Raw genomic sequence first — 22,424 nt, forward strand, 5'->3', positions numbered from 1 at the left:
TTGATTTAGCAGTTCTTTTGTTGGTTTCTGAAGAATTCTCTTAAAGAAGCTTAAGCCTTTCAGTTTGATCCCTAGATATGCTTAGCTTTCAGTACTGTATCCTGGGAGTCAGTTTATATTTTCAAGATAATGACCAAAGTTCTATAGAACAAAGATGTTTAGCAATCTCTCTCCTTAAATGTAATTATAGTTATTTCTGTTATTTAAATGCATGCTGACCCGGCTTCTGGGACCCTTTATTAACAGTATCTCTTAACATGCAGAAATTCTCTACATTGGTTTAAGTTTCCTAATACTTAAATAATGTAGGCAGTATCACTACAGAACAAAAAGCAGTGTTTTCACAGGAAATCCAATCTTCTATTGTTTCAGTGCTCTCTGCTGATTTGATCAAATGCACACCAACTAACTTGATTAATGGAAACTTTTTCCACAAGATCTATGGTAAATGTAGTTCAAATGTTGAAACCATCCCAAGTGAACCTTCCATAACATGGGGGTTCTTGCATACGAAAATCTAGTTCCAATTCAAGAAAGTAAATATCAAAATATTTTTGCTTACAGCTAGGTGAAAACAAATGGATATTGGATCTCATGAGACCCAGTAGTGTGTTCGTTATGAGCACTAACCATCAATGTTACCCTTTGGAGCTGCTGGGACCAGGGACCACCTGTGGGAATCACACCAGAGGCAGTTTCCCCCTCCCTGGCAGGCAGCAGGGAGGTGGGAGCCAGTGGAAGGAGCTGAAGCAGCACAGCTCCAGCATCTTCCCTCCTTAAAGCTGGGCTGCATTCAGGCATCAGCACACCCCTGCCCACAGCCATGTGATGCCGAGAGAGACCAGACCAGCCACCTGGCTGTACGTGGGCTCCTGGCATCCCGGGTCTCTCCAGGTAGGGGGCGGGAGGTCTCATTCCCCTTAGCTTCCTGTAACAGAGGAAACAGCAAGTGGTCTGCACTGTCTCTCCAGGCCTGTTTCCTACAGCTTTATGAGCCCTCAGTCTCTCTGCTAATCAGCTCTCACATGTGCTCTTTCTTTTTCACTATGCTAAAGAGGGCTTTAATTACAAGGTTTGCTGTTTCATCTCGGATTGTTTTCAGGGGAAAAAAAAAATGCACACACACATTTGCAAGAAGCAGCTGTCACTCTAGAGAAAGGTATGTGAGCCACGTACGGAGTGACTTGAATAATAATAACCAAAATATATGAATAATGTGTAATTACTCAATGCAAATTTAGAAAGGCAACTCATTTCATTTGAGAAATTCTGGGGGGTTTATTAGTTTAAATAATATCTGTGCTTTCTTCTAATGGTTTGTATCTGACAATAGAGAAAAAACCTCTGTTATCCTGGCAAAACCAAAACCTGGATTTACTGAAAGCACTTCAACAAGATTCAACAGGATTCATAACCTCATATCCCAAGTTTCTGAAACTTTATTAAACTCCATTTTGACAATTTCTCAGGAATGTTGTACTCACATTACATGGTCTAGTACTGCTTCTAGATGTGGAATATATTTGTCAGAAGAAATTACAACAACCCGTTCTTTGGTGCTGAAAACCTGAAACAAAGAATCTATAAAATTAATTATTCAAATCTACCATTGAACAGTCCTGGTTTAGTTTTGCACTTGCTATTATGAACTTCAAGTATACTTATATGGGGATGGAATTACATGAAATATTTTATCTTTATGTAATTCTGTAGAAATGAGATTTTTAAAAAATACTACTTCATGCTGATCACATCTTACAACTGCATATTTCATGTCATGTATTAATGTATTCACATTTAAAAAGACAAAAGTATTTCTACTCAGCATGCTGAACTTTGACTAGTATAGACTTTACTTGCTTTCAGCTGCCTATTGGTTGTATGTACATAAAAACATTTTGCAGAAAAAAAATAAAGATGATTCTTTAACAAGATGCCCTTTGAAGAGATAATTCGGTGGATTAAAACTGTACTTGCAATTATTCAGTTATAGACGTGTGGGTTTTTTCACACTGTATTTAACAGTAGGAGTTCATTTTATAATCTTATGTACTTAGCAGGAGTGAGAAAAAGTCTCTTTAAATTAATAATGTAATTATGACTTCTGCCGTATTTCTGTAGTTATCCTTGTTATTCTTGTTCACAAAAAATTACTTTAAGAATTGAAATGTTTTGAAGTAACACCTTTATAGAAGCAACACAACTCTATGGACAGAAGAACCAAAATGCAGTATAAATGTCAATTACTATTAGAAATTTAAAGGGTTGTGTTAAATAACTTTTCAGTGTTCATCTGAAACCCAATGGAATATTTTATGGTTGGGGGTTTTTGTTGGGTTTTTTGTTTGTTTGCTTATTTGGGGGGGTGGTGTTTTGTTATTATTTTTATAACTGCATCAGCATGGGGTGCATTTCCAGTCTCGGGCTCAGAATGTCATCTGCTCATGCTGAAAATCTAGAGGGTGTTTTACAAGACTTGAGTTCAATGCAGAATTAAGGGTTGGGAGCACAGCATCAAGGCTACTGGAGGCTTCAAATACTGTGATGCACTTTTTGTCAGTTATTTCACAAGTTTATGTTGTGACCTGTTTCATCCTGCAATTTTTTTTTGCGTGAGGAGACCATTACAACCAGATTGGGCAAGATTTACAAGACAAAAAAGATAAAATGAAGATAAGAAACCCCAAACCAACAACATTCCATTCAAGAACCCCACCAAATTATACCAAAAACCACATAGCAATATGCTTATTTCTACCAGATTTGAAAATCCACACTGTTAGTAACTTACCTACACTCAAAGAGGGCTTTGTGGGGATGAGGGTCGGGATGTAGCAACACGCATAAAAGGACATAGAGATAGAAGTTTCTCCATGTAAGCTAAAGATGCAAGAGCTAGGGAAGATAAAGATGTATCAATTTAAATATTATTTTCACTTCTTATACCTACATTTTGTGAAGATACAGTTATTCTCCAACAGCTCTTTTTCTTAATTATTGACCATAGAGGTAATAATATTTCACCTTTAAAACATATTAGGTAAGAGATCATGAGGATTAAGAAGTTGAAATAACTTCCCAAATGTCACAAATCATCAATTCTTTCTCAACAGTGGTGTCTGATAATTGGGACACTGAGAGCACAATGGCTGTTTCCACTGCTACATATTACAGAAGAGCATCAAAGGAAGGCAAACATGTTCCTGGTAACATACAACAGCACGCATCCAAATGATTACCACATGCCCTTTGCACTGCCTGAAGACAGAACAAAACAGAAGAATTGCAACAGAGCAAAACAATAAAACCAAACAATAATACCCTTTCATATGTTTTTTTAATCCCTTTTCAGGTTTTAGTCCTGTTACAAACCACTTGCCTATAAACAGCCATATAACCACCATCTTAACTTCAACAAACTATGTTGATAGCAATGGGTAAAAAATTAACCCAAGTTTTTTTCAGGCTATTGATCTCATTTTAGAGGTGTCTGATGCCATTCCTCACCCCAGTATTGGCTGCTGATATATAAACTGAGTTGTGTAGCTTAGTTTTGTTGGGGTTTTGTTTTCTTTTTCTTTTTTTTTTTTTAAAACACTTTGAATATGGAAGTTTGTGTTGGATTTTTTTGGCCTTCTTCTACAAATAAGTGTCTTGAATAGTTCCAGCATCGCTCCAGTGTAATTAGTCCACTAATTCAGATAATTTGTTGTCCTTGACTTGAGCAGGATCTTGAAAGAGATAAGGTCTTCTGGGAGGGAGTGTTACACAGGTGTAAACAGGAGCTGAACAAGAAAGAGCAAGCATTTGTGGACATCTAGAGGTGTTGATTCTTGCTTTCAAATGAGTCTTGAAGTTTTAATTCTGATACTGCACAAAGTATTTCAAAGGTCACAACACTGAAAGCAAAAGCAATAATACAAATGCAGCTTTTTCTTAACACTTGCTGCAGAAGTCTCACCTGTGATTCACAGTCTTGTGAACGCTTACAGAAAACTCCATGCCTGGCATGTGAACACCTCCTGAGGGAAAATTAGTCATTTCACACAACACTAATGATAGCTTGCCACTGTTAAATTAATGGCATCCTTGGGGAAAAAGGTAATAACATTTTTTCTGATTAACCTTACTGGCTGCTGGACTCTGCTGTAGTTCTGTTCAAATTCATCAGCAAACCCATTTTTTGTACAGTGCCTTGAGTTGGAAATTTTGATCCTTGGAGCTGAGAGGGCAAATGGCAGTTTCTGGTGCTCTGCTGTAATTACCTGTGATCACAAACGACATTTATTCTCATATGACTTAGCTAAGATGTAAAATCCAGTGATATTCCATAAATCCTCAAAATAACTTTTCCTTCAGCAAATCATCCTCCTAGGCTTTTTAAGTCAATTATTCATCTCCAGTATGAAAGACACTGTAGAAACCAAAGGTGAGTTAGGAAACTGAAACCTAAATCTGTATATGCAGGTTAGAAACACCGCGATTCTCCAGATTAAGACTTTATATGCTTATTCTTTTAATATGCTGTCCTGGGTTCAGCAGTAGCAGTCAGTTTTTCACCTTCTTAGTAGCTGGTGCAAGCTCTGTGTTTTGACTTTTGGCCTGGGAACCAAGCTGATAACACTTACGTTGTCAGTTGTTGCGAAGTAATGTTTACTCTGACTAAAGACTTTGTGAGCCTCATGCTCTGCCAGGGATGAGGGGAGGCTGGGAGGAAGCAGAGACAGGACACCTGACCCAAGCTAGCCAAGGAGGTATTCCATACCACAGCACGGCGTGCCCAGGGAGGTAACTGGGAGTTACCAGGAAGGGCATGGGCTCTCTTCGGGGACCGGGGGTGGGGGGGGGAGGTCAGACTCGTTCAGCGAGTGGTATCGTATTCTCTTCCCTTGTTATTTTCTCTTATCATTATTGTTATTGGTGGTAGCAGCAGTGGTTTGTGTTATACCTTAGTTACTGGGCTGTTCTTATCTCAACCCGTGGGAGTTACATTCTCTCGATTCTCCTCCTCATCCCTCCAGGAGTCCGGGGGGGGGGGGGGGGCGGGGGGGGGGGGGGTGTGCAAAGGAAAGAAAGAGGGAGAAAGAGGGGGGGAGTGAGTGGACAAGTTGTGTGGCTGGGTTTAAACCACGACATATGCACTGCCTCATTGGCTACAGAGCATAAATTTACTTTGCCTCCAATTTTAGAGTCCTGTAAGAAGAAACTGAATAAAAAAGAAAATCTGAGTTTGAACATATAGAAATCTTTCTTCACTATACACTGCAATGATACTTACTGTATACACTCTTTGAAAGAAATAGGAAAAATATTCCTAAAGAATTTCATGCAACATGATTGCAAAATTCAGGGGACTACATGCTAAAAAAAAAAAGCAAAAAACACCTAGTTTTTCAGAATATACTAATGTCACATTCATTCTTTCTTTCTCTAAAGCATCTCTAGTATGGTTCTTCAACACTATGAACTAAATTTTGCATTAACTTACTACTAACAACAAACTTTCAGCACCAAGTGTTGTAATCTATTACCTAGAACATTCTGAAATTGCATCACACAAAACATGAATGTTACCAGCAAATGGCTATACTATTGGCCAGACAAGAGATGTGAAGATGATTTTTATAGCAAGAGTTAAATCCTGCTTATTTTTCTCCCGAGGACAAATCCTCTGGGCCATATCCTGATTCTTTTCATTTGTCTGAGACTTCTTTAAGAGTTTGTCTATGCAAACATGAGATTGGAAGTTTCAACAGTCAGCCCATTTATTTCAGAAATTGCTGTAATTGAACTAAGATGAGCAATGCTCAGTCCCCACTTGAAAGCTGAGGGGAAATTTACTTCGGTGAAATAAAGCACCACTACCCAGGCTGGAATTTGATGATGATGAAAGTGTCAGCTTTGTAGAGCAACATCAACTGTGGGAACAGAAATTTAACGAGAATGCTAATACAAACCAACTCTGCAGAGGTATATTTAGAAATTTAATTCTTATTAAGTTAATTCCTAACTAAAGCACCTTGCCTTTTTCTTGATAAGTCAATAGAAGTCACTTCACATGTTATTACCCATGAGAACTTCAGAAAACTCCATTTAAAATTCATGGGAGACTATTATCCAATGATTCATTTCATTAATAACTTGTCTCCCTGGTTTCTAGGCCACAAATACTCCAGACTCTGAAAGCTTATCCCAGTGGTTCATAAGAACATTTTAATTGCCTCAGTTTTGGCAACATGGAAGGCTAGATCAGTCTGTGAAATTTGTGACAATAGTGTCAGAGAAACCATTAAGCATGTTCAAAGAGAATCCACTTGCACTGATGATACAGGGTTGCTCCTGCTGCCATCCACAGGAAAGCAACTTCTGTTTCAAACTAGCATGTCATCATCTCACTTTTTAAATATATAGTAAGAAAGTTAGCAACAAAAATGTGACAGCTACTATTATGACAAAATGAGAACTGGTAACTAAAGCATGACAAAAAAAAAAAAAAAATAGGCTACAGTCAAAACACAAAATGAACATACCTTAACCATAAATTCTCAAAAGAACTTTTGTCTCCTCTTAGGTATGTACTTCTAAGAGCAGAGCTCTCAATCAGTAACCGGTTCCTGGTATACTTAAGATTGTTCTGACTAACACTTTTCCATGTAAGAAGTCAGTAAGTTTTCATCTCTGCATGTACTTAATACCTTTGGTAAGAAAGCTCCAGTAGGTGCTTAACAGTAGATTCTTCTCCAGAGGGTATCAGGAGGATCCCCTAAAACACGCTGTTCTTCAGACCCCCTCTGCAGGGAGTTCTACATGTTGCAGCAGGAGTGACTCCTAACTGCAGAACTGGCTGGGGTTTGCAATACTTTCCACCTGATACAGGCCAAGGTAAAGACATCCCTTTGCTGGGGGATTTGAAGTCAGACTTTTGAAGTCAGATTTTGCTACATGTTTAAAGTCAGAATTACAACTAAAACTGGGCTTAGTGAAAGATCTCCCACTTACAAATTTTTCTCTATCAAGGGTGGTTCTGCTTCCTCTGCCAGGAAGCACAGCATTCAGTCTTGAGTTTTAAAGAAAATTAGAGGTACAGAAAGCAAAGTTCAGTCATAGTGTTTCTGAGACAATCTCATATTTGAACTTCCACTGAAAGCTGGATACAGAAATGCTTCCCCCACATGCACACACACTTAGCAGAACTCAAATCTCTTATGAGTTCATCTAGGGAATGCCGCAGGATGTTTAATATGCCATAAGACCCCGTTTCCCAAGCTGCCAGACCTGCTAATGGCACCCAATAGAAGTTTGGACACTGAAGAGGGACTCCTCAGTGGCGGTTTACCAAACATCCGTTCCTCCCTGTACCCTTTATAAAGAGGTGATAAGGTACATTTGACACTACAGATAGCTTTATATAGAATCACAGAATAGTTAGGGTTGGAAAGGACCTTAAGATCATCAAGTTCCATCCCCCCTGCTATGGTCAGGGACACCTCACACTAAACCATCCCACACAAGGCTCTGTCCAACCTGGCCTTGAACACCGCCAGGGATGGAGCATTCACAACTTCCCTGGGCAACCCATTCCAGTGCCTCACCACCCTTACAGCAAAGAACTTCTTCCTTATATCCAATCTAAACTTCTCCTGTTTAAGCTGGAATTTGTTACCCCTTGTTCTATCACTATAGTCCCTAATGAAGAGTCCATCCTCAGCATACTTATGGTCCCCCTTCAGACACTGGAAGGCTGCTATGAGGTCTCCATGCAGCCTTCTCTTCTCCAGGCTGAACAGCCCCAACTTTCACAGCCTGCCTTCATACAGGAGATGCTCCAGTCCCTGATCATCTTCATGGCCCTCCTCTGGACTTGTTCAAACAGTTCCATGTCCTTTTTGTGCACCAGAACTGTGCACAATACTCCAGGTGAGGTCTAACGAGAGCAGAGTAGAGGTGCAGGACACTCCTTGGACCTGCTGGTCATGCTCCTTTTGATGCACCCCAGGATACGGTTGGCTTTCTGGGCTGCAAGCATGCACTGAAGCCGGCTCATGTTCATTTTCTCATCAACCAACACCCCCAAGTCCTTCTGCACAGGGCTGCTCTGACTCTCTTCTCTGCCCAGTCTGTACCTTGCCTGGGATTGCTCCGACCCAGGTGTAGGACCTTGCACTTGGCATGGTTGAACTTCATAAGGTTGGCATCAGCCCACCTCACAACCACGTCAAGGTCCCTCTGGATGGCATCCCTTCCCCCCAGCATATCAACCAGACCATGCAGCTTGGTGCCATCGGCAAACTTGCTGAGGGCACACTCAATCCCACTGCCCGTGGCGCCAACAAAGATGTCGAACAAGACCAGTCCCAACACTGATCCCTGAGGGACACCACTTGTTAATGGTCTCCAGCCATGCTGGCTGTCACCAAGCACCTTGTTGTTTTTCATGTGCCTTAGCATGCTGCCCAGGAGAATGTGCCCCAAGATTTTGCCCGGCACAGAGGTGAGACTGACTGGTCTGTAGCTCCCCGAGTCATCCTTTTCCCCCTTCTTGAAAACAGGGGTTATATTTCCATTTTTCCAGTCATCGGGAACTTCACCTGACTGCCGTGATTTCTCAAACATGATGGCCAGTGGCTTAGCAACCTCATTCGCCAGCTCCTTCAGGACCTGCAGATGGATTTCATCAGGTCCCATGGACTTGTGCACGTTCAGGTTCTTAAGATGGTCTTAAACCAGATCCTCTTCTACAGTGTGCCTAGTGTCTTCATTCTCACAGTCCTTGCAAGACTTGGGTGGTGTGGTCATAGCATTTGTCAGTGAAGACTGAGGCAAAGAAGTCATTAAGAACCTCAGCCTTCTCCAAATCCAGGGTAGCTAGCTCTCCTGACAGCTTCAGGATAGTCTGTCTTTTATTTGCAATGTACCTATAGAATCCCTTCCTGTTATCTTTCACATATCTTAGAAGTTGATTGAATAAACAGTGCTGTAAAGTTTCAAGTGGATGTAAGTTAGGTTTTACATACTACTGAACTGAGCTCTAGTACTTTGTATTTGTTCAGAAGTTCAGTATGATCTTCAGATTCCTCCTTTTCTCTCATTCACATGAGGGTCCATGGGAGATTATCTAAATGAGTATCTAGGTTGTTGTTCAAGGAAAAGCAGTTGTGAAAATAACCTGAATAAAAAGCGTTATATGGTGTACGCACCTGAATAACCTGGAAAGAGTATAAGGGGTATTCAGCCTCATTTTAGGTATTTAAATGAACTTTCTCATAATGGTTTGGTCCCCTGCAATAACTCGAAAATGAGCTAAAACCAGATGAATTGCCGTGTTTCTTACCAAATAATTTTTGAAATAAACAGTCTCATAACCAAAGGAAAGTCATTAAGTTGGAAATCCAAGCTGAGTTGTAAAATGCATTATATACTCCTTGACGTATTACCAGCAAAGTACTTATTAAAGCAAAGTATGGTAGAATATTAAATAAACTCCACATCCATAAAAATTTCAATTTTCCACTAGTATTGAATGTTTAGAGACTTTTAAAAATACATTTCATTAAAGAGTTCAATCTTAAAAAAAAACAAACAAAAAAACAAAAAGCCAAAACACACCCTAAAAAACACACAGAAAGTAATTTTATTTTTTAAAGGCAATGCAGGCTTTGCTCAGTTTCCTGCCCCTACCCCTCCTCATGAAGAAAACAGAAAGTAGTGATTTCCAGTACTACCTCACAGAAATAGTTTCACTCTTTAACAATAGGATTCTATTATTTATTGATTTTGTATTTAACTAAGAAATGCAGTTGAATGACAAATAACTTAGGTAAAATAAAGCAAAGTAAAAGAGAATAAAGGAAAGACAAAATAAAATTCTGTTTTCCATATTTTGCACATCAAATAAATTCTTCTAATGAATGAATCAAAAGAATCCCAACACAATATTACCTCACCTGGGACTGTTGAAGATATTGACAGAAATCTTTCCATTCCCATCTGCTGGAAAGAGGAAAACGCCCTTAATACCCCTCCTGCTGAGACAGAGCCACCTAATAATTAGAAAGTAACATTACAAGTCTCAGATGTGCATTTCTCAAAATAAATAGGAATAACAGAATTACCACGCATCTGTAATACTGTCCCTAAACAAAAGACACATTGTTCACTAATGCCACTCCATGTAGTAAGAAAACGGTGGCTGTTCCCTTTAAGTCCCAATAACTGTCTGAGACTTGAAGCTTTAAATGATAGCTTAGAAACCCAGTGCTGTGCAAAGCATAAATGTGTGTTGTTGAGTTTTGTTTTTTTTGAGGTGGGTTTCTTCCTTTTTCCCTCCCCTCCAAATTTTAAAAACTTGTTTCCAACTTCTTAATCAAGAGCTAAACTTTTATTTTTTTTTAGAATTTATCTTTTTTATTTAATATCATGCCACTGAAAGTTTTATCAGATCTAATAAATCCAAAGCCGACATATGTGGAGCTTACAAATCCAGTTGAAGCGTTGGATGATCCCTTCCCTCAGGCTACCATTCACTAGGAATCACTGCAAAATCTGATATCTGCAAGGGCTGAGTTCTGTGAGGAAAAGCTTTAAGAAGCATCGGGTGAGCAGGAAGGAAAATAAACCAAACCAAAGAAAGCCAAACAGCTTTTAATTTCTTTGTAGCCTGTCAGCTCACCAGAGACTATGATATCAAAACGCTGTTCAAACATCCAGAATCCACACAGTACCTGATATTGGTGCTTGCTGCATGACATAGTAGAATGCTAGGTGAATTTAGCCCTGCAGGTTTTGAGTACTACTAGTTGTAAACAAGATTATGATGGTGGCTTTTTAAATTAATTTTTAAAGAAAATCTTCTATATGTAAGTTTGTCATAACCTTGTGATTACAATCTTCATTTTAACAATAAGCAAGAAACATGCTTAAATGCACCAGCTGATGCAGCATTCATTGCCTATAGTATTCTAAAAACAAGGAAAAAAACCTGCTATATAAGTAGCAAGATAAATATACATATATTTACAAATACATATTCTGAAATACAATGAATTAAGGAAGTGAAGTGCTAGAAACCCAAAACCAGGTGCTTAAATCTTGATTTGTCTTTAAATAAGGTGACTACATTTGAATTATTTTCCATGTCTACTAAAAACAAACAACAAAATCCAAACCAACCAAACTGAAAATCACCATGAGAGTGTCCTTAAAACTGGTGAGGTAACTACGAAGGAGAATTTGGTAACTTAGAAACATCAAGTTATATAATAAATTTAACTTCAAGAAGCAAAATCATTGTAGCTCATCTATGCAGAACCTGACTTTTTACACTGAGCAGCAAACAGCATCAACAGAGCTGCCTCTACACAAGCAGCAGCAGTAAAAGCACTGCTGAGCCATTCTTCCTTATTCACTTTTGCTGGGGTCAGGAGCAGAGCATCAGGGCAGAAGCTCCTCCCTTTCACAGGTGGTCACTTGAAATTAGCAGGGCTTTTAATTTTTGCTAATTTACATCCATTTCCATCACTCATTTTGCACTTTTACATGAAGTGGGGTGTCTAAACATGACTGTAAGTTAAACCTTAGCTCCCAGTATTTAAGATGTGTCAAAAGAATATATTGAACAAATAAAAGAGCATATTTTCTGTGATCTCAGCTTTATTTGTGTCCATTGCTACTAAATCACCTCCCACCCCCTCTGATACAGCAATGGCCACACTTTGTTCAGCCTGTTGCTGTAAATATGGCAATAGGAGCTCTTTTTGTTGCCTTTAAGTGCCTTGGCAAATCTTAAGCTTAGCTGAGCTCTGGTTTTCCTAACAACATCGCTACACCCTCAAGCAATATTTTAAAATTCGTCCTCTGTATCCACTTCTGCATCTATGATTTTATATTTTATTCATTTTTTTAACACCAGAGCTCTGCCACAGACTCTAAAATACGGATGCAGAAATGTAGGGTTTTGACTTCTAAAAAAATCTTACACATGCTATTTGCACAAATTTATCAGTACATCCGCTTTTTGAAAAGTTATTCTGAAGTAACCAAATAATGCAAGCTCATGGAACACAAAATAATTCTGACTTTACAGAGGTCTGGTTCTTTTTCATTGTGGGAAATGTCAATACTATAAATGAGAAGGGCAGCCTCTTGTAGCTGCATCCTGGCTTTTTTTAGGAGGGCAAATCTATTCTAAGATGACTTGAAGATTCAACAATATCACATACACCTTAAAAATAACTAACTAAATTAAATGAGCAAAGACAGTCAAAATTATGTTGGGTTAATCTATACATGCTGGAATTCTTTTGCTGAGAAAAAGTAATGTTAATTAAATAACAGTGAAGTAGGATTTATGAAGCTTAGAATATGATTTCCTTTGGTTTTACCAGTGTCTTCAGATGATTACTACATCATAGCATTTTCAGAATAAATATCCACCTGTCTGCAGCTCTTGTGCAAGTTTCTGTACAAATTCTGAGCCAGTACAATCTAACAATATTGCTGTCGGGAGAGATGCTTTGAACTGTAAAACCTCCATATGAGATTGCAGTGGCAAGATTCATGCCTGTGGTGATTGCATTCCTTTCACATGGCACCAGTTCAGGAGTTCAGAACTTCTGAGCAAACAAACATCTAAATAAAAGACCATGTAGCTCAAATCTCTAGAGAACATTCTCAAATAGAGCCAGGTTAATTACATAAAACCTTGTTGCAAGCCAAGCACTCTTGTTCAGTGAGCAGATCATGCACAAACCAGCTCAGACTCCCTTCTAGTATAGCCACTGTTTTTCAGGCTGAAGTTGTCATTCAGAAGTTTATTCTAATTATTCACTCTGTGTGGTTTATAGTAAGATACCTGAAATATATGAATTTGCATGATATTTGTTTAATATTTTTAAATAAGATGTCAGCAAATGATGAAACAAAATTAATAACCTTCCAGTACACATTGTGATAAATATTTATTTCTATTACATGTATGAGGGAAACTACCATTTGTAAATATTTTCAGAAATACTTGACCAATAGGTATATTGATAAACAATAGTCACAAACAATAAATTATCTGAACCTCAAACCACAGAAATTAATGCAAAGATTTATAAAAGACATTAAGTTTTTACTTTTCTGGGGCAGAAGGTGAAGCCTCAATTTGGTTTTAAATACAAGATTATAAGCATGAATGGTAAATAGACATGCAAACTGTCTCACACAAAATTCACCAAGCAATTTCAAAAAATGTGTCTAAACTCTTCAGAATAAGTTTTACCTGGTGAAATTGTTCCTTGTTTAATAAAGTAAAAATTCCCCCATCAGTTCAGCATGAACTGTGTTATGGTAGAATTTGTGCTGAGATGCTCTCTGGAAATTATCTGAGGGAGGAAAAGTGAGGGGCCACTTTTCAAACTTCAGCAGCCAACAGAACTGTAAAGGCTGCAAATTTTGCTTGTATCTCACCTTGCCTGGTTCACTTACTTTATCACATTACTTCAGTGCTCAGCTCTAGAGCTGATAAGGATTAAGCAAAAAAGGATAAACCCTAATTTTGGCTTCAGATTAAAAGCATTTAGTGCTACACTGAGCACACATGATCTGTTACATCTGTGTAAGTCAGCATCTGGTTTTCCATCCATGCTCACTTCTATCTAATTAAAGAAAATCTCACCTTGCCCAAGTGTAAGGAATAAGAAATTAGAACTGTTTGCTTCTTTAAAATCCCATGCTACCACAGGTGTGTGAGGAATCACATGACTAAACCATGTTAGATTGCAAAAACTGAGAAGATTTTGTCTCTTTTTATTGAGAATGTTCATAAAGGCAGAGACAAAAGCAAACTAGAGAAAAATGGGTAACAACAGCAGTGAAAAAATAAAAGGCTTGTGTGCAACTATAACATAGAATCATAGAATAGTTAGGGTTGGAAAGGACCTCAAGATCATCTAGTTCCAACCCCCCTGCTACAGGCAGGGACACCTCATACTAAACCATCCCACACAAGGCTTCATCCAACCTGGCCTTGAACTCTGCCAGGGATGGAGCACTCACAGCCTCCCTGGGCAACCCATTCCAGTGTCTCACCACCCTCACAGGAAAGAATTTCCTCCTTATATCCAATCTAAACTTCCCCTTTTTAAGTTTTAACCCATTACCCCTTGTGCTGTCACTACAGTCCCTGACGAAGAGTCCCTCCCCAGCATCCCTATAGGCCCCCTTCAGATACTGGAAGGCTGCTATTAGGTCCCCACACAGCCTTCTCTTCTCCAGGCTGAACAGCCCTAACTTCCTCAGCCTGTCTTCATACGGGAGGTGCTCCAGTCCCCTGATTGTCCTCGTGGCCCTCCTCTGGACTTGTTCCAGCAGTTCCATGTCCTTTTTATGTTGAGGACACCAGAACTGCACACAATACTCCAGGTGAGGTCTCACAAGAGCAGAGTAGAGGGGCAGGATCACCTCCTTTGACCTGCTGGTCACGCTCCTTTTGATGCAGCCCAGGACACGGTTGGCTTTCTGGGCTGCGAGCGCACACTGCTGGCTCATGTTCATTTTCTCATCAGCCAACACCCCCAAGTCCTTCTGCACAGGGCTGCTCTGAATCTCTTCTTTGCCCAGTCTGTAGCTGTGCCTGGGATTGCTCCGACCCAGGTGTAGGACCTTGCACTTGGCATGGTTAAATTTCATGAGGTTGGCATCAGCCCACCTCACAAGCATGTCAAGATCCCTCTGGATGGCATCCCTTCCCTCCAGCGTATCAACCAAACCACACAGCTTGGTGTCATCGGCAAACTTGCTGAGGGCGCACTCAATCCCACTGTCCGTGGCGCCAACAAAGATGTCGAACAAGACCGGTCCCAACACCGATCCCTGAGGGACACCACTCATTACTGGTCTCCAGCCGGACATTGTGCCATTGACCACAACTCTTTGTGTGCGGCCATCCATCCAGTTCTTTATCCACTGAGTGGTCTCTGTATCAAATTGATGTCTCTCCAAATTAGAGACAAGGATTTTGTGTGGGACAGTTTCGAACGCTTTGCACAAGTCCAGGTAGATGATGTCAGCTGTTCTACCCCTCTCCATCAGTTCTGTAGCCCCACCATAGAAGGCCACCAGATTGGTCAGGCAGGATTTCCCCTTAGTAGAGCCATGCTGGCTGTCACCAAGCACCTTGTTGTTTTTCATGTGCCTTAGCATGCCTTCTAGGAGAATCACAGAGGTGAAACTGACTGGTCTGTAGTTCCCCTGGTCATACTTGTTCCCCTTCTTGAAAATGGGGGTTATATTTCCCTTTTTCCGGTCGTCGGGAACTTCACTTGATTGCCATGATTTCTCAAACATGATGGCCAGTGGCTTAGCAACTTCATTCGCCAGCTCCTTCATGACCTGCAGATGGATTTCATCAGGTCTCATGGACTTGTGCACATTCAGGTTCTTAAGATGGTCTCGAACCAGATCCTCACAGTCCCTGCATCTGCCTTCCAAGACCTGGGTGGTGTGGTCAGAGCATTTGTCAGTGAAAACTGAGGCAAAGAAGTCATTAAGAACCTCAGCCTTCTCCAAATCCAGGGTAGCCAGCTCTCCCGATATCTTCCAGTGGAGGCCTACATTTTCCCTAGTCTGTCTTTTATTTGCTACGTACCTATAGAATTTCTTCCTGTTTCATGTCCCACAGTTGCACACAATACACAGTTCATTTGGACTTGAGTCTCTTCAAGTCACTAGGTAAATTGAAAAGATGCTGTAAAAGCTTTCTGTCATAAAACATTAATCTTGGGTTTTACAAGCTACAGAATAAGCAACCCAGCAAAAGCTGTGAGAGAAAAACAAATAAATGTGCTGCTTTTTGTATTGGTTTTGTTTTTTTTTTTTATTTATTGTGGATTGTGAAAGGAATATGAACATCACTGCAGGCAGGCCACTACCAGAAAAATAATTAGGAATCCCTTTATGGTAGCCACATGTTGGGATCAGTGTAAGGGTATTTGAGGTTGCCAGTACCTGTGCACATGCACAGCACACCCAGGAACAGACCCAACAGGGTACATTAGTCACCCTCTGGTGAAAGCAAATTCACTGCACATGTAAGAGAGCTTGTGTTCAACTTTTTGGTGTTTAAATTACACATTACAGTGGTGCAGACATCACAGATATTGGACCTCTTTTCCAGTAACTTTGGAAATCCCTTCCTTTCAGACTGGCAACTCAGATTCCATCACTAAGAAGTGATGGAATCCTTACTCTTTCCATAACAAACAAATAGTGATGCTACAGAACACTGGAGTTCTAGAAAAGATAATAAAATGAAAGAAACCAAATTATTATAAGATGTATCCAAATTCTAGCAAAGTCATAATTAGGACTTTCTTTGCAAAGCCTAGAAAAAATATGTAACAATTCCCAGATTGTGTAGCTGATGGGGAAAATTTCAGAAGTAATAGTTTATTTATTTGCAGTTTATAAGATCAAGGAACTACAACTCCATCTGAATAGGAAGAAGATCTACCTTCATTATCAGTCTTTTCTTTTCTGAAATGATGGGTTAATTTTTTAATATATTGTACTTTAAGATGTATTGCATGTTAAGCAGAAAATTTTCTTACATTCTGTGTATTTATGTTCATTGTATTTGTATTGATGTGCTCAATTGTAAGAGGGAGAGAGAATAATGGAATTATTTTAAATGCATTTTTGTCCCATATATTGAATGCAAAATATTTTATTGTTGTGCTTCAAGAATAACTTACTATACACATTAATTTTGGTAGAGTCTGTCTTAATTCAAAACCACTTAAATTTGTTACAAATTAAAAGAATTAAAAACTAAAGCTAAACAGCTTAAAGCTGGTTTTGATAGAGTGATGATTATTAGTGTCAATCAAATGTGATTTTCGTCAGATAAAATCTGTGCAAAAGACCTGAAAATGCCAATAAAAGTCAAATCAACCAAAAGACAATATAAATGAGCCACCAAGCTGTAAAAAACAAAACAAAACAAAACAAAAAAACAAAAAACCAAACCAAAACAAAACAGAAAACCATAACAGAACATGCATGGCACTTTGTTTAACCCATAGTTTGTTGAGCTTCGTTTGGTTTGGGTTTTCTGTTGTTTTAATTAATGTCTTAAATAGTAGAGCTGACAATTCATTTCCTATACTTTTGATGTAATCGGAGAGGTCTGACTAGTAGAACCCTTTGCCAAATAACAACCTTGAGACGAGAGAGAGAGGTTTAATGCTCTTTTAATATATTTGCTTAAGAGAAACACTATAGTGGGATATGGGATAATGAGTTTAAAAAGAAATAAACTGATTTTTTTTTTTTTGTAAATACAAACCTAAGTGACCAAGAATGTGTTTTAAGAAGCTAAACAGCCATGTCCACATTAAAATCTCCTAAAGAATGTGAAGGTGTGTTACGAAGTTTGAGGAAGATTTGATTTTCTTTTTTTAGCTGTATAACACAGAAGGCCAGTCATCTAATTAGTGTTACCATAAAGTCAGTAAGTCCTAGTTTTGGACCAAGATCAGTGCTGGAGAATACACAAACAGCTGCAGAGGAATGAGAAAGCAGGGGAGAATGTTTCTGTTGAATAAGATTTACTTTAATGCCATTGATAAATTTTTAATTTATCTTTTGAATAAAGGTTCTTGGTGGTGGTAGTACTAGTGTCAAAGTGTGCCATCAAGCCCTTGCCATGCTGTATGGATGATTCCATGCTAAAAGAACAGGAATATTGGTGGATATCTGCTAGGGATTGTTCTAGGCACAGTCTTGATTAAGCACTCAATTATTAATTCCTTTTCCTATTAAAGCCAGGAGATTGTTAGCTCAATAGAGAACTGCTGAATCTGGTGCATGTAATTGCTAAAGTAAAAGAAGAGAGAGGAACCAGGAAGAGGTTAGTCCCCCATCTTAAAACCCTGGTGACCGAAAGGCAGAATTCCCGAACAAATGTAGTAAAAATGAGAGAAGCAAGCTGCACAAATTTTGTGTGCCCTTATTGTATTAAAATGCAATAAGGAAAACAAAAGTAGGGTTTTTTTTGTTTGTATTTTAATAAGATCTCATTGTCAAAGTCATTCATGTAAAAATAACAATTTTAAAAATCATGTTTATGTATTACTTGGCTAAAAATAAAAAAGTAAAATCCAAAATATTTGGAATAATCTATAAAATGATAAGCAACAGTCTGCATTCTTATATAGTCTCTTTGCAAATGTCTAGTAGATGGAACATTTAAAATTCCATCTCAGACATTTGGGGTTGGGACAATTTTACCGTTAATACACTGCAATTTGAAGTAGCCAATACTGACTAATCTGTTGCTGCTTTTGAATCCTTTATTCTTCTTTATTCTGACTTCCATAGGCTTTTAAGAATACCCTTTTATATGTAAAGACAAGAAAAGCTAGATACTCCTGATGATTCCAAAACTCCTTTTGGAAACCCAAACTGGAGGTAAGCAAAATCTGTTCTAAGTTATGAAAGAAGATTGCCTAAAACACATTTAACTTGACTTTTCTATGAAAGACATACACTACCTAGCTCAAAGACATCATGAAACTACATATTATAAGTAAACATAGGCTGCTATATATTTGCATATATGCACACTATAAATGTATATTTTAGTATAGTGTGCTTTTTGTGTTTGTGTGTGTTATTTTATGTTTGTCATATTCAACATGAACTTCTCAAATGAATACAAAGTGCAGCTGGGCAACCAAACATCCCCTAGCCATCAAAAATTTTTGATATTAAGTGGAACACCCCCAGCCCCGTTATGTGTTTAAGGCTTGAGCTCATCAGTTTTTTCAGTAAGAGCAAGATCTCATGTTACAGTATAATGCGTCCAGGGGAAGTCTAGCCTTATGAAGCTGTTTTTTGCTTGGAGTAAAATGACAGCTTTAGTTATGAAAACCAGGATTTGAACCTTCCATTGATTTCTGTCATCAGGTGTCCCTTCTGAAATTAACCAGTCTGATCAGAAAGAATGCTACCAAACATCAGTCAGGACTCACAGAGTCTCAAAATACCTTTTAAAAAAGAACAAACTAAGCTTTGTATTTTTATTCATGAGTTAATAATCAGTGTTATTACATATTGTTTTGCAGTGGCAATAATAACCTCAATCACTGAAAAATATGAATAAAAAGGGTATAATATAATTAAAATACAGAAACGACAGAAGATTATAATTGAACAACAAGAAAATCACCCAAAGAAACCCAACCAAAACCTGCTATAAGCATCTGAAAATCTGGTACACTGATAAGGAATAACCTCAGTTTCCAGGGACACAGAAATTTCAAAAGAGATGTCTTTTTCAAGGAATGAAAGATTCTCAGGCTTCCCTAATGCCAGAAATTATCTAATTAGTAGATCTCTTTTAAAAGCAAGGGGTTAAAAAAAAAAAAAACCTAACAAAAAAAAAAAAAAAAAGGTGATTTGTATTGTTTGTACAATAGCTATGGAAAGACCAGTGAAAAATCCTATAGATAGTCTTGTGACAAAGAAAATTAATGATTAGCAGCATTTACTATTGATAATACCAGCTGCTTGCCTGGGAAATGGAAGTTGCAATTATATGACTGATTAGGTTTATAATGCTGTCTTCTCTGTCTCTTTCTCCTTATAGACCTTTTCCATCAGAGTCAAAGAGCAGAAAAAAATTAATATAGTGTGTTACCACAAATGATATCACCTAAAAAAAATACAGATTATGGGAGGTTTTTCATTGCTCTCAGACAACAGAGATTAACTACAAGGTTCATAGGTCACACACATTGTCTTCTGAATATGTTATGGCTTTAATCCTCTTCCCCAGTGTCCTAAGGAGGGCAAGAGAAGTATAATGATATAGCAAGGGACTATCTTGTTTCTCAGTTTATGCTTGAAAGTGTGATTGAATTCATAGTGTCACAGAATAGGTCAACAATAATTAGCAGTATTCTCACAGAATGAGAGGAAATGGTCCTTGGAGTATCTCCCTCATGGAGGCACAAAGGGCATATGCTGTAGTTATGCTTTCAGTGACATGTCTGTACTGCAGACAGCAGAGACAGTTTTTTGGTTTAGGAAAAACAAGGTAAAAATTTACCAGTCAAGAAGGTACAAACTACTGTATAAGAATTTTTTTTTTTCTTCCTTTATATTTGATTAATCTAGTTTAAAACCTAAGCTGCGAGGGCAATTGAATATGTTGTTACGTTGAAAAAGAAAGTTTAAAATATAGAAAGATGGATTGTGCTAGATATATAGCCTACAGAAACAAGTTAAATTAAATCTACATGAACGAGAAATAGCAATGAGACTTAGGTATGCAAGAAGTTCCACATAAATAAAAGGCAATGAAAAGCTTTGTAAACTACTTCAGCATGAAATTAAATTTTACTTTACTATTGGATTTTTGTATAAAACGCATCAGAATGTTCTATGTACTAGAAACCTTACATAGGAAGTAGATCCAGCAATGTAAACCAAGATTCATGCAGTTTAACTGCACAGCATGGGCCTGTCTACCTGATACATGGAGGTCAGCTCTCATCATTCAAGGTAAACAAGAGTTCATGCGTGTTTTGATTTTCAGCTGACGCAAAGAGGAATAGCTCTGCTAGCTTCTGTGACACTACGATGATGTTCATAACCAAAGAATTACAACTCTGTTTTACAACCTAGCATTTTTAAGTACTAAATAGGCTAGAAATCTCTTTTTAAAAAGAAACTGCTTAGATAAACCCACAGGCCATGAAAATATGAGAACGAAGTGATGTTCCAGTCAGAAATTTCACAGATTTCTATATCAATAAAATAGTCATTTTTAGTTGTTTCATTTTTATAATTGTTTTACATGAACAGTCAAGCAAATTGATTTATTCACAGGAATTCCAGGGAAACTTTATTGCATCCATCAAATGATAAGCAATTTTCACAGGCTGTTTTAAGCCTCTAAATGTATGTATCTTTATCAGAAAGCTGAGATAACTGCTTATATGAGAGGAAAAAAAGACGGAGAGTTCTTTGCACTGAATTCATCCAGCAGCACATCTTAGACACTGAGTTTCAAACAAAGAGCTTGAAGGGCAAACACTGTCATACCAATTACAGAGAAAGTTAAGCAGAAAAACATTGACAAGCAAGAATTCTGCTTAACTTTCTCGGTTTTGTCACTTTCTTGACCTTGTCGCTACCACACCAAAGCAACCGCTGCTACTTTCCTTTCTAATACATACCTTATTCCTCTGGGAGCAATCTCGGGCAGGAACCTTTCACCCCTTGGTACAGTGCTCTTTCCACTTCTGGACATTGCATTAGCACAGCAGGACCCTGAAGCCTTCTGGAGGTTCATGTGGTCAAGAAAAATGGCAAAAATGAACACATGAAAAGCATAAAACCAAACAAGCTAACATAAACCCAAGGTCTGCTTGGGAAATGGTATGATATTTTAGATTCCTCTTGTCTTTCAGATGTGCCATAGGGAAACATTTCTTCCTGATTACATGTGTTTTGTCCAACTAGTTTGAATCACTTTTCTTTTGCAAATCATTTAAATGAAGCTTGAATTTGCAGCTAGCCACTTTAGTGATACTTTAACACATAACTAACTGTAGATTTGGAGTTTTTCTCTTATCTGGGATGGTGTATTGTTGGCAAATTGGACTAGGGAATATAGTCTTTTTTCCTTCCAGACCTCCTCACCTTCTTTCCCCCAGGAAATCTCAGGTGACAGCATGCCCCATTGGAAAAAAAATCAATCTATGAGAGTGGTGTTTCAATATAGAAACCTTAAGGATATTTGAAAAGATGCTTTAGGAACTTTCAAAACCTCCTTCTCTTCTCCTTCTCCTTCTCTAAGCAAACATCACAGCTTTCCCTTCCTCAAATATCAAAGCGAGCAGAATATTGAATTATATGCACTCTTAGCTTCCCAGGGGGAAAAAAAAAAATAATTTATTCTTATTCCATGATAGGAATAAAATTTCCCAAACAAGGATTGAGACTTCATGCTGTGAACCATACCTTTCAACCACAATGACAGACAACATGCACAAGAAGTTACAATTACAAATATGCCAATAAAATCATTTTCCACTCAACTGACATTAATAATCAGAAAGAGAAGTAAAGATAGGAGAATGTGTTATTTTCCCTAAATTGTTTGCTTAACTCCAGTAAGAAAAGAGGCATAACCATCACAGTGACCCTCTTGCCTTGTGACTTATGGATGAGTTACCATCACACACTATGTCTAAGTAGTAAAGAGCTTGCTTAAAGTTCGTGTTGCAGTATTAAAAGAGTAAAATTAATAAATGTTTAACACAATAAGCACTATCTAGAAATCTTATTATAATAAATCAACACAATGAATTTAACAGCTGAGACACTTTAAGAAAATTCAGTTCACAATGGAAAAATCATCCATGTCACAA

The 22,424-nt window shown here is 38.2% G+C and overlaps 1 long non-coding RNA gene across 1 annotated transcript; it reads right to left on the bottom strand.

Moving 5' to 3' along the window:
- Nucleotides 1-606: 606 nt before the first annotated feature.
- Nucleotides 607-2,852, bottom strand: LOC136012567 (uncharacterized). The gene is made up of 3 exons (XR_010611823.1): nucleotides 2,792-2,852; nucleotides 1,485-1,567; nucleotides 607-928 (listed from the first exon to the last, which is right to left on the bottom strand). It is a non-coding gene; the product is annotated as an uncharacterized LOC136012567 (long non-coding RNA).
- Between the last annotated feature and the right edge of the window lie 19,572 nt (nucleotides 2,853-22,424).

This window comes from Lathamus discolor, chromosome 4 (genome assembly GCF_037157495.1).
Source record: "Lathamus discolor isolate bLatDis1 chromosome 4, bLatDis1.hap1, whole genome shotgun sequence".
Classification (NCBI taxonomy): domain Eukaryota; kingdom Metazoa; phylum Chordata; class Aves; order Psittaciformes; family Psittacidae; genus Lathamus; species Lathamus discolor.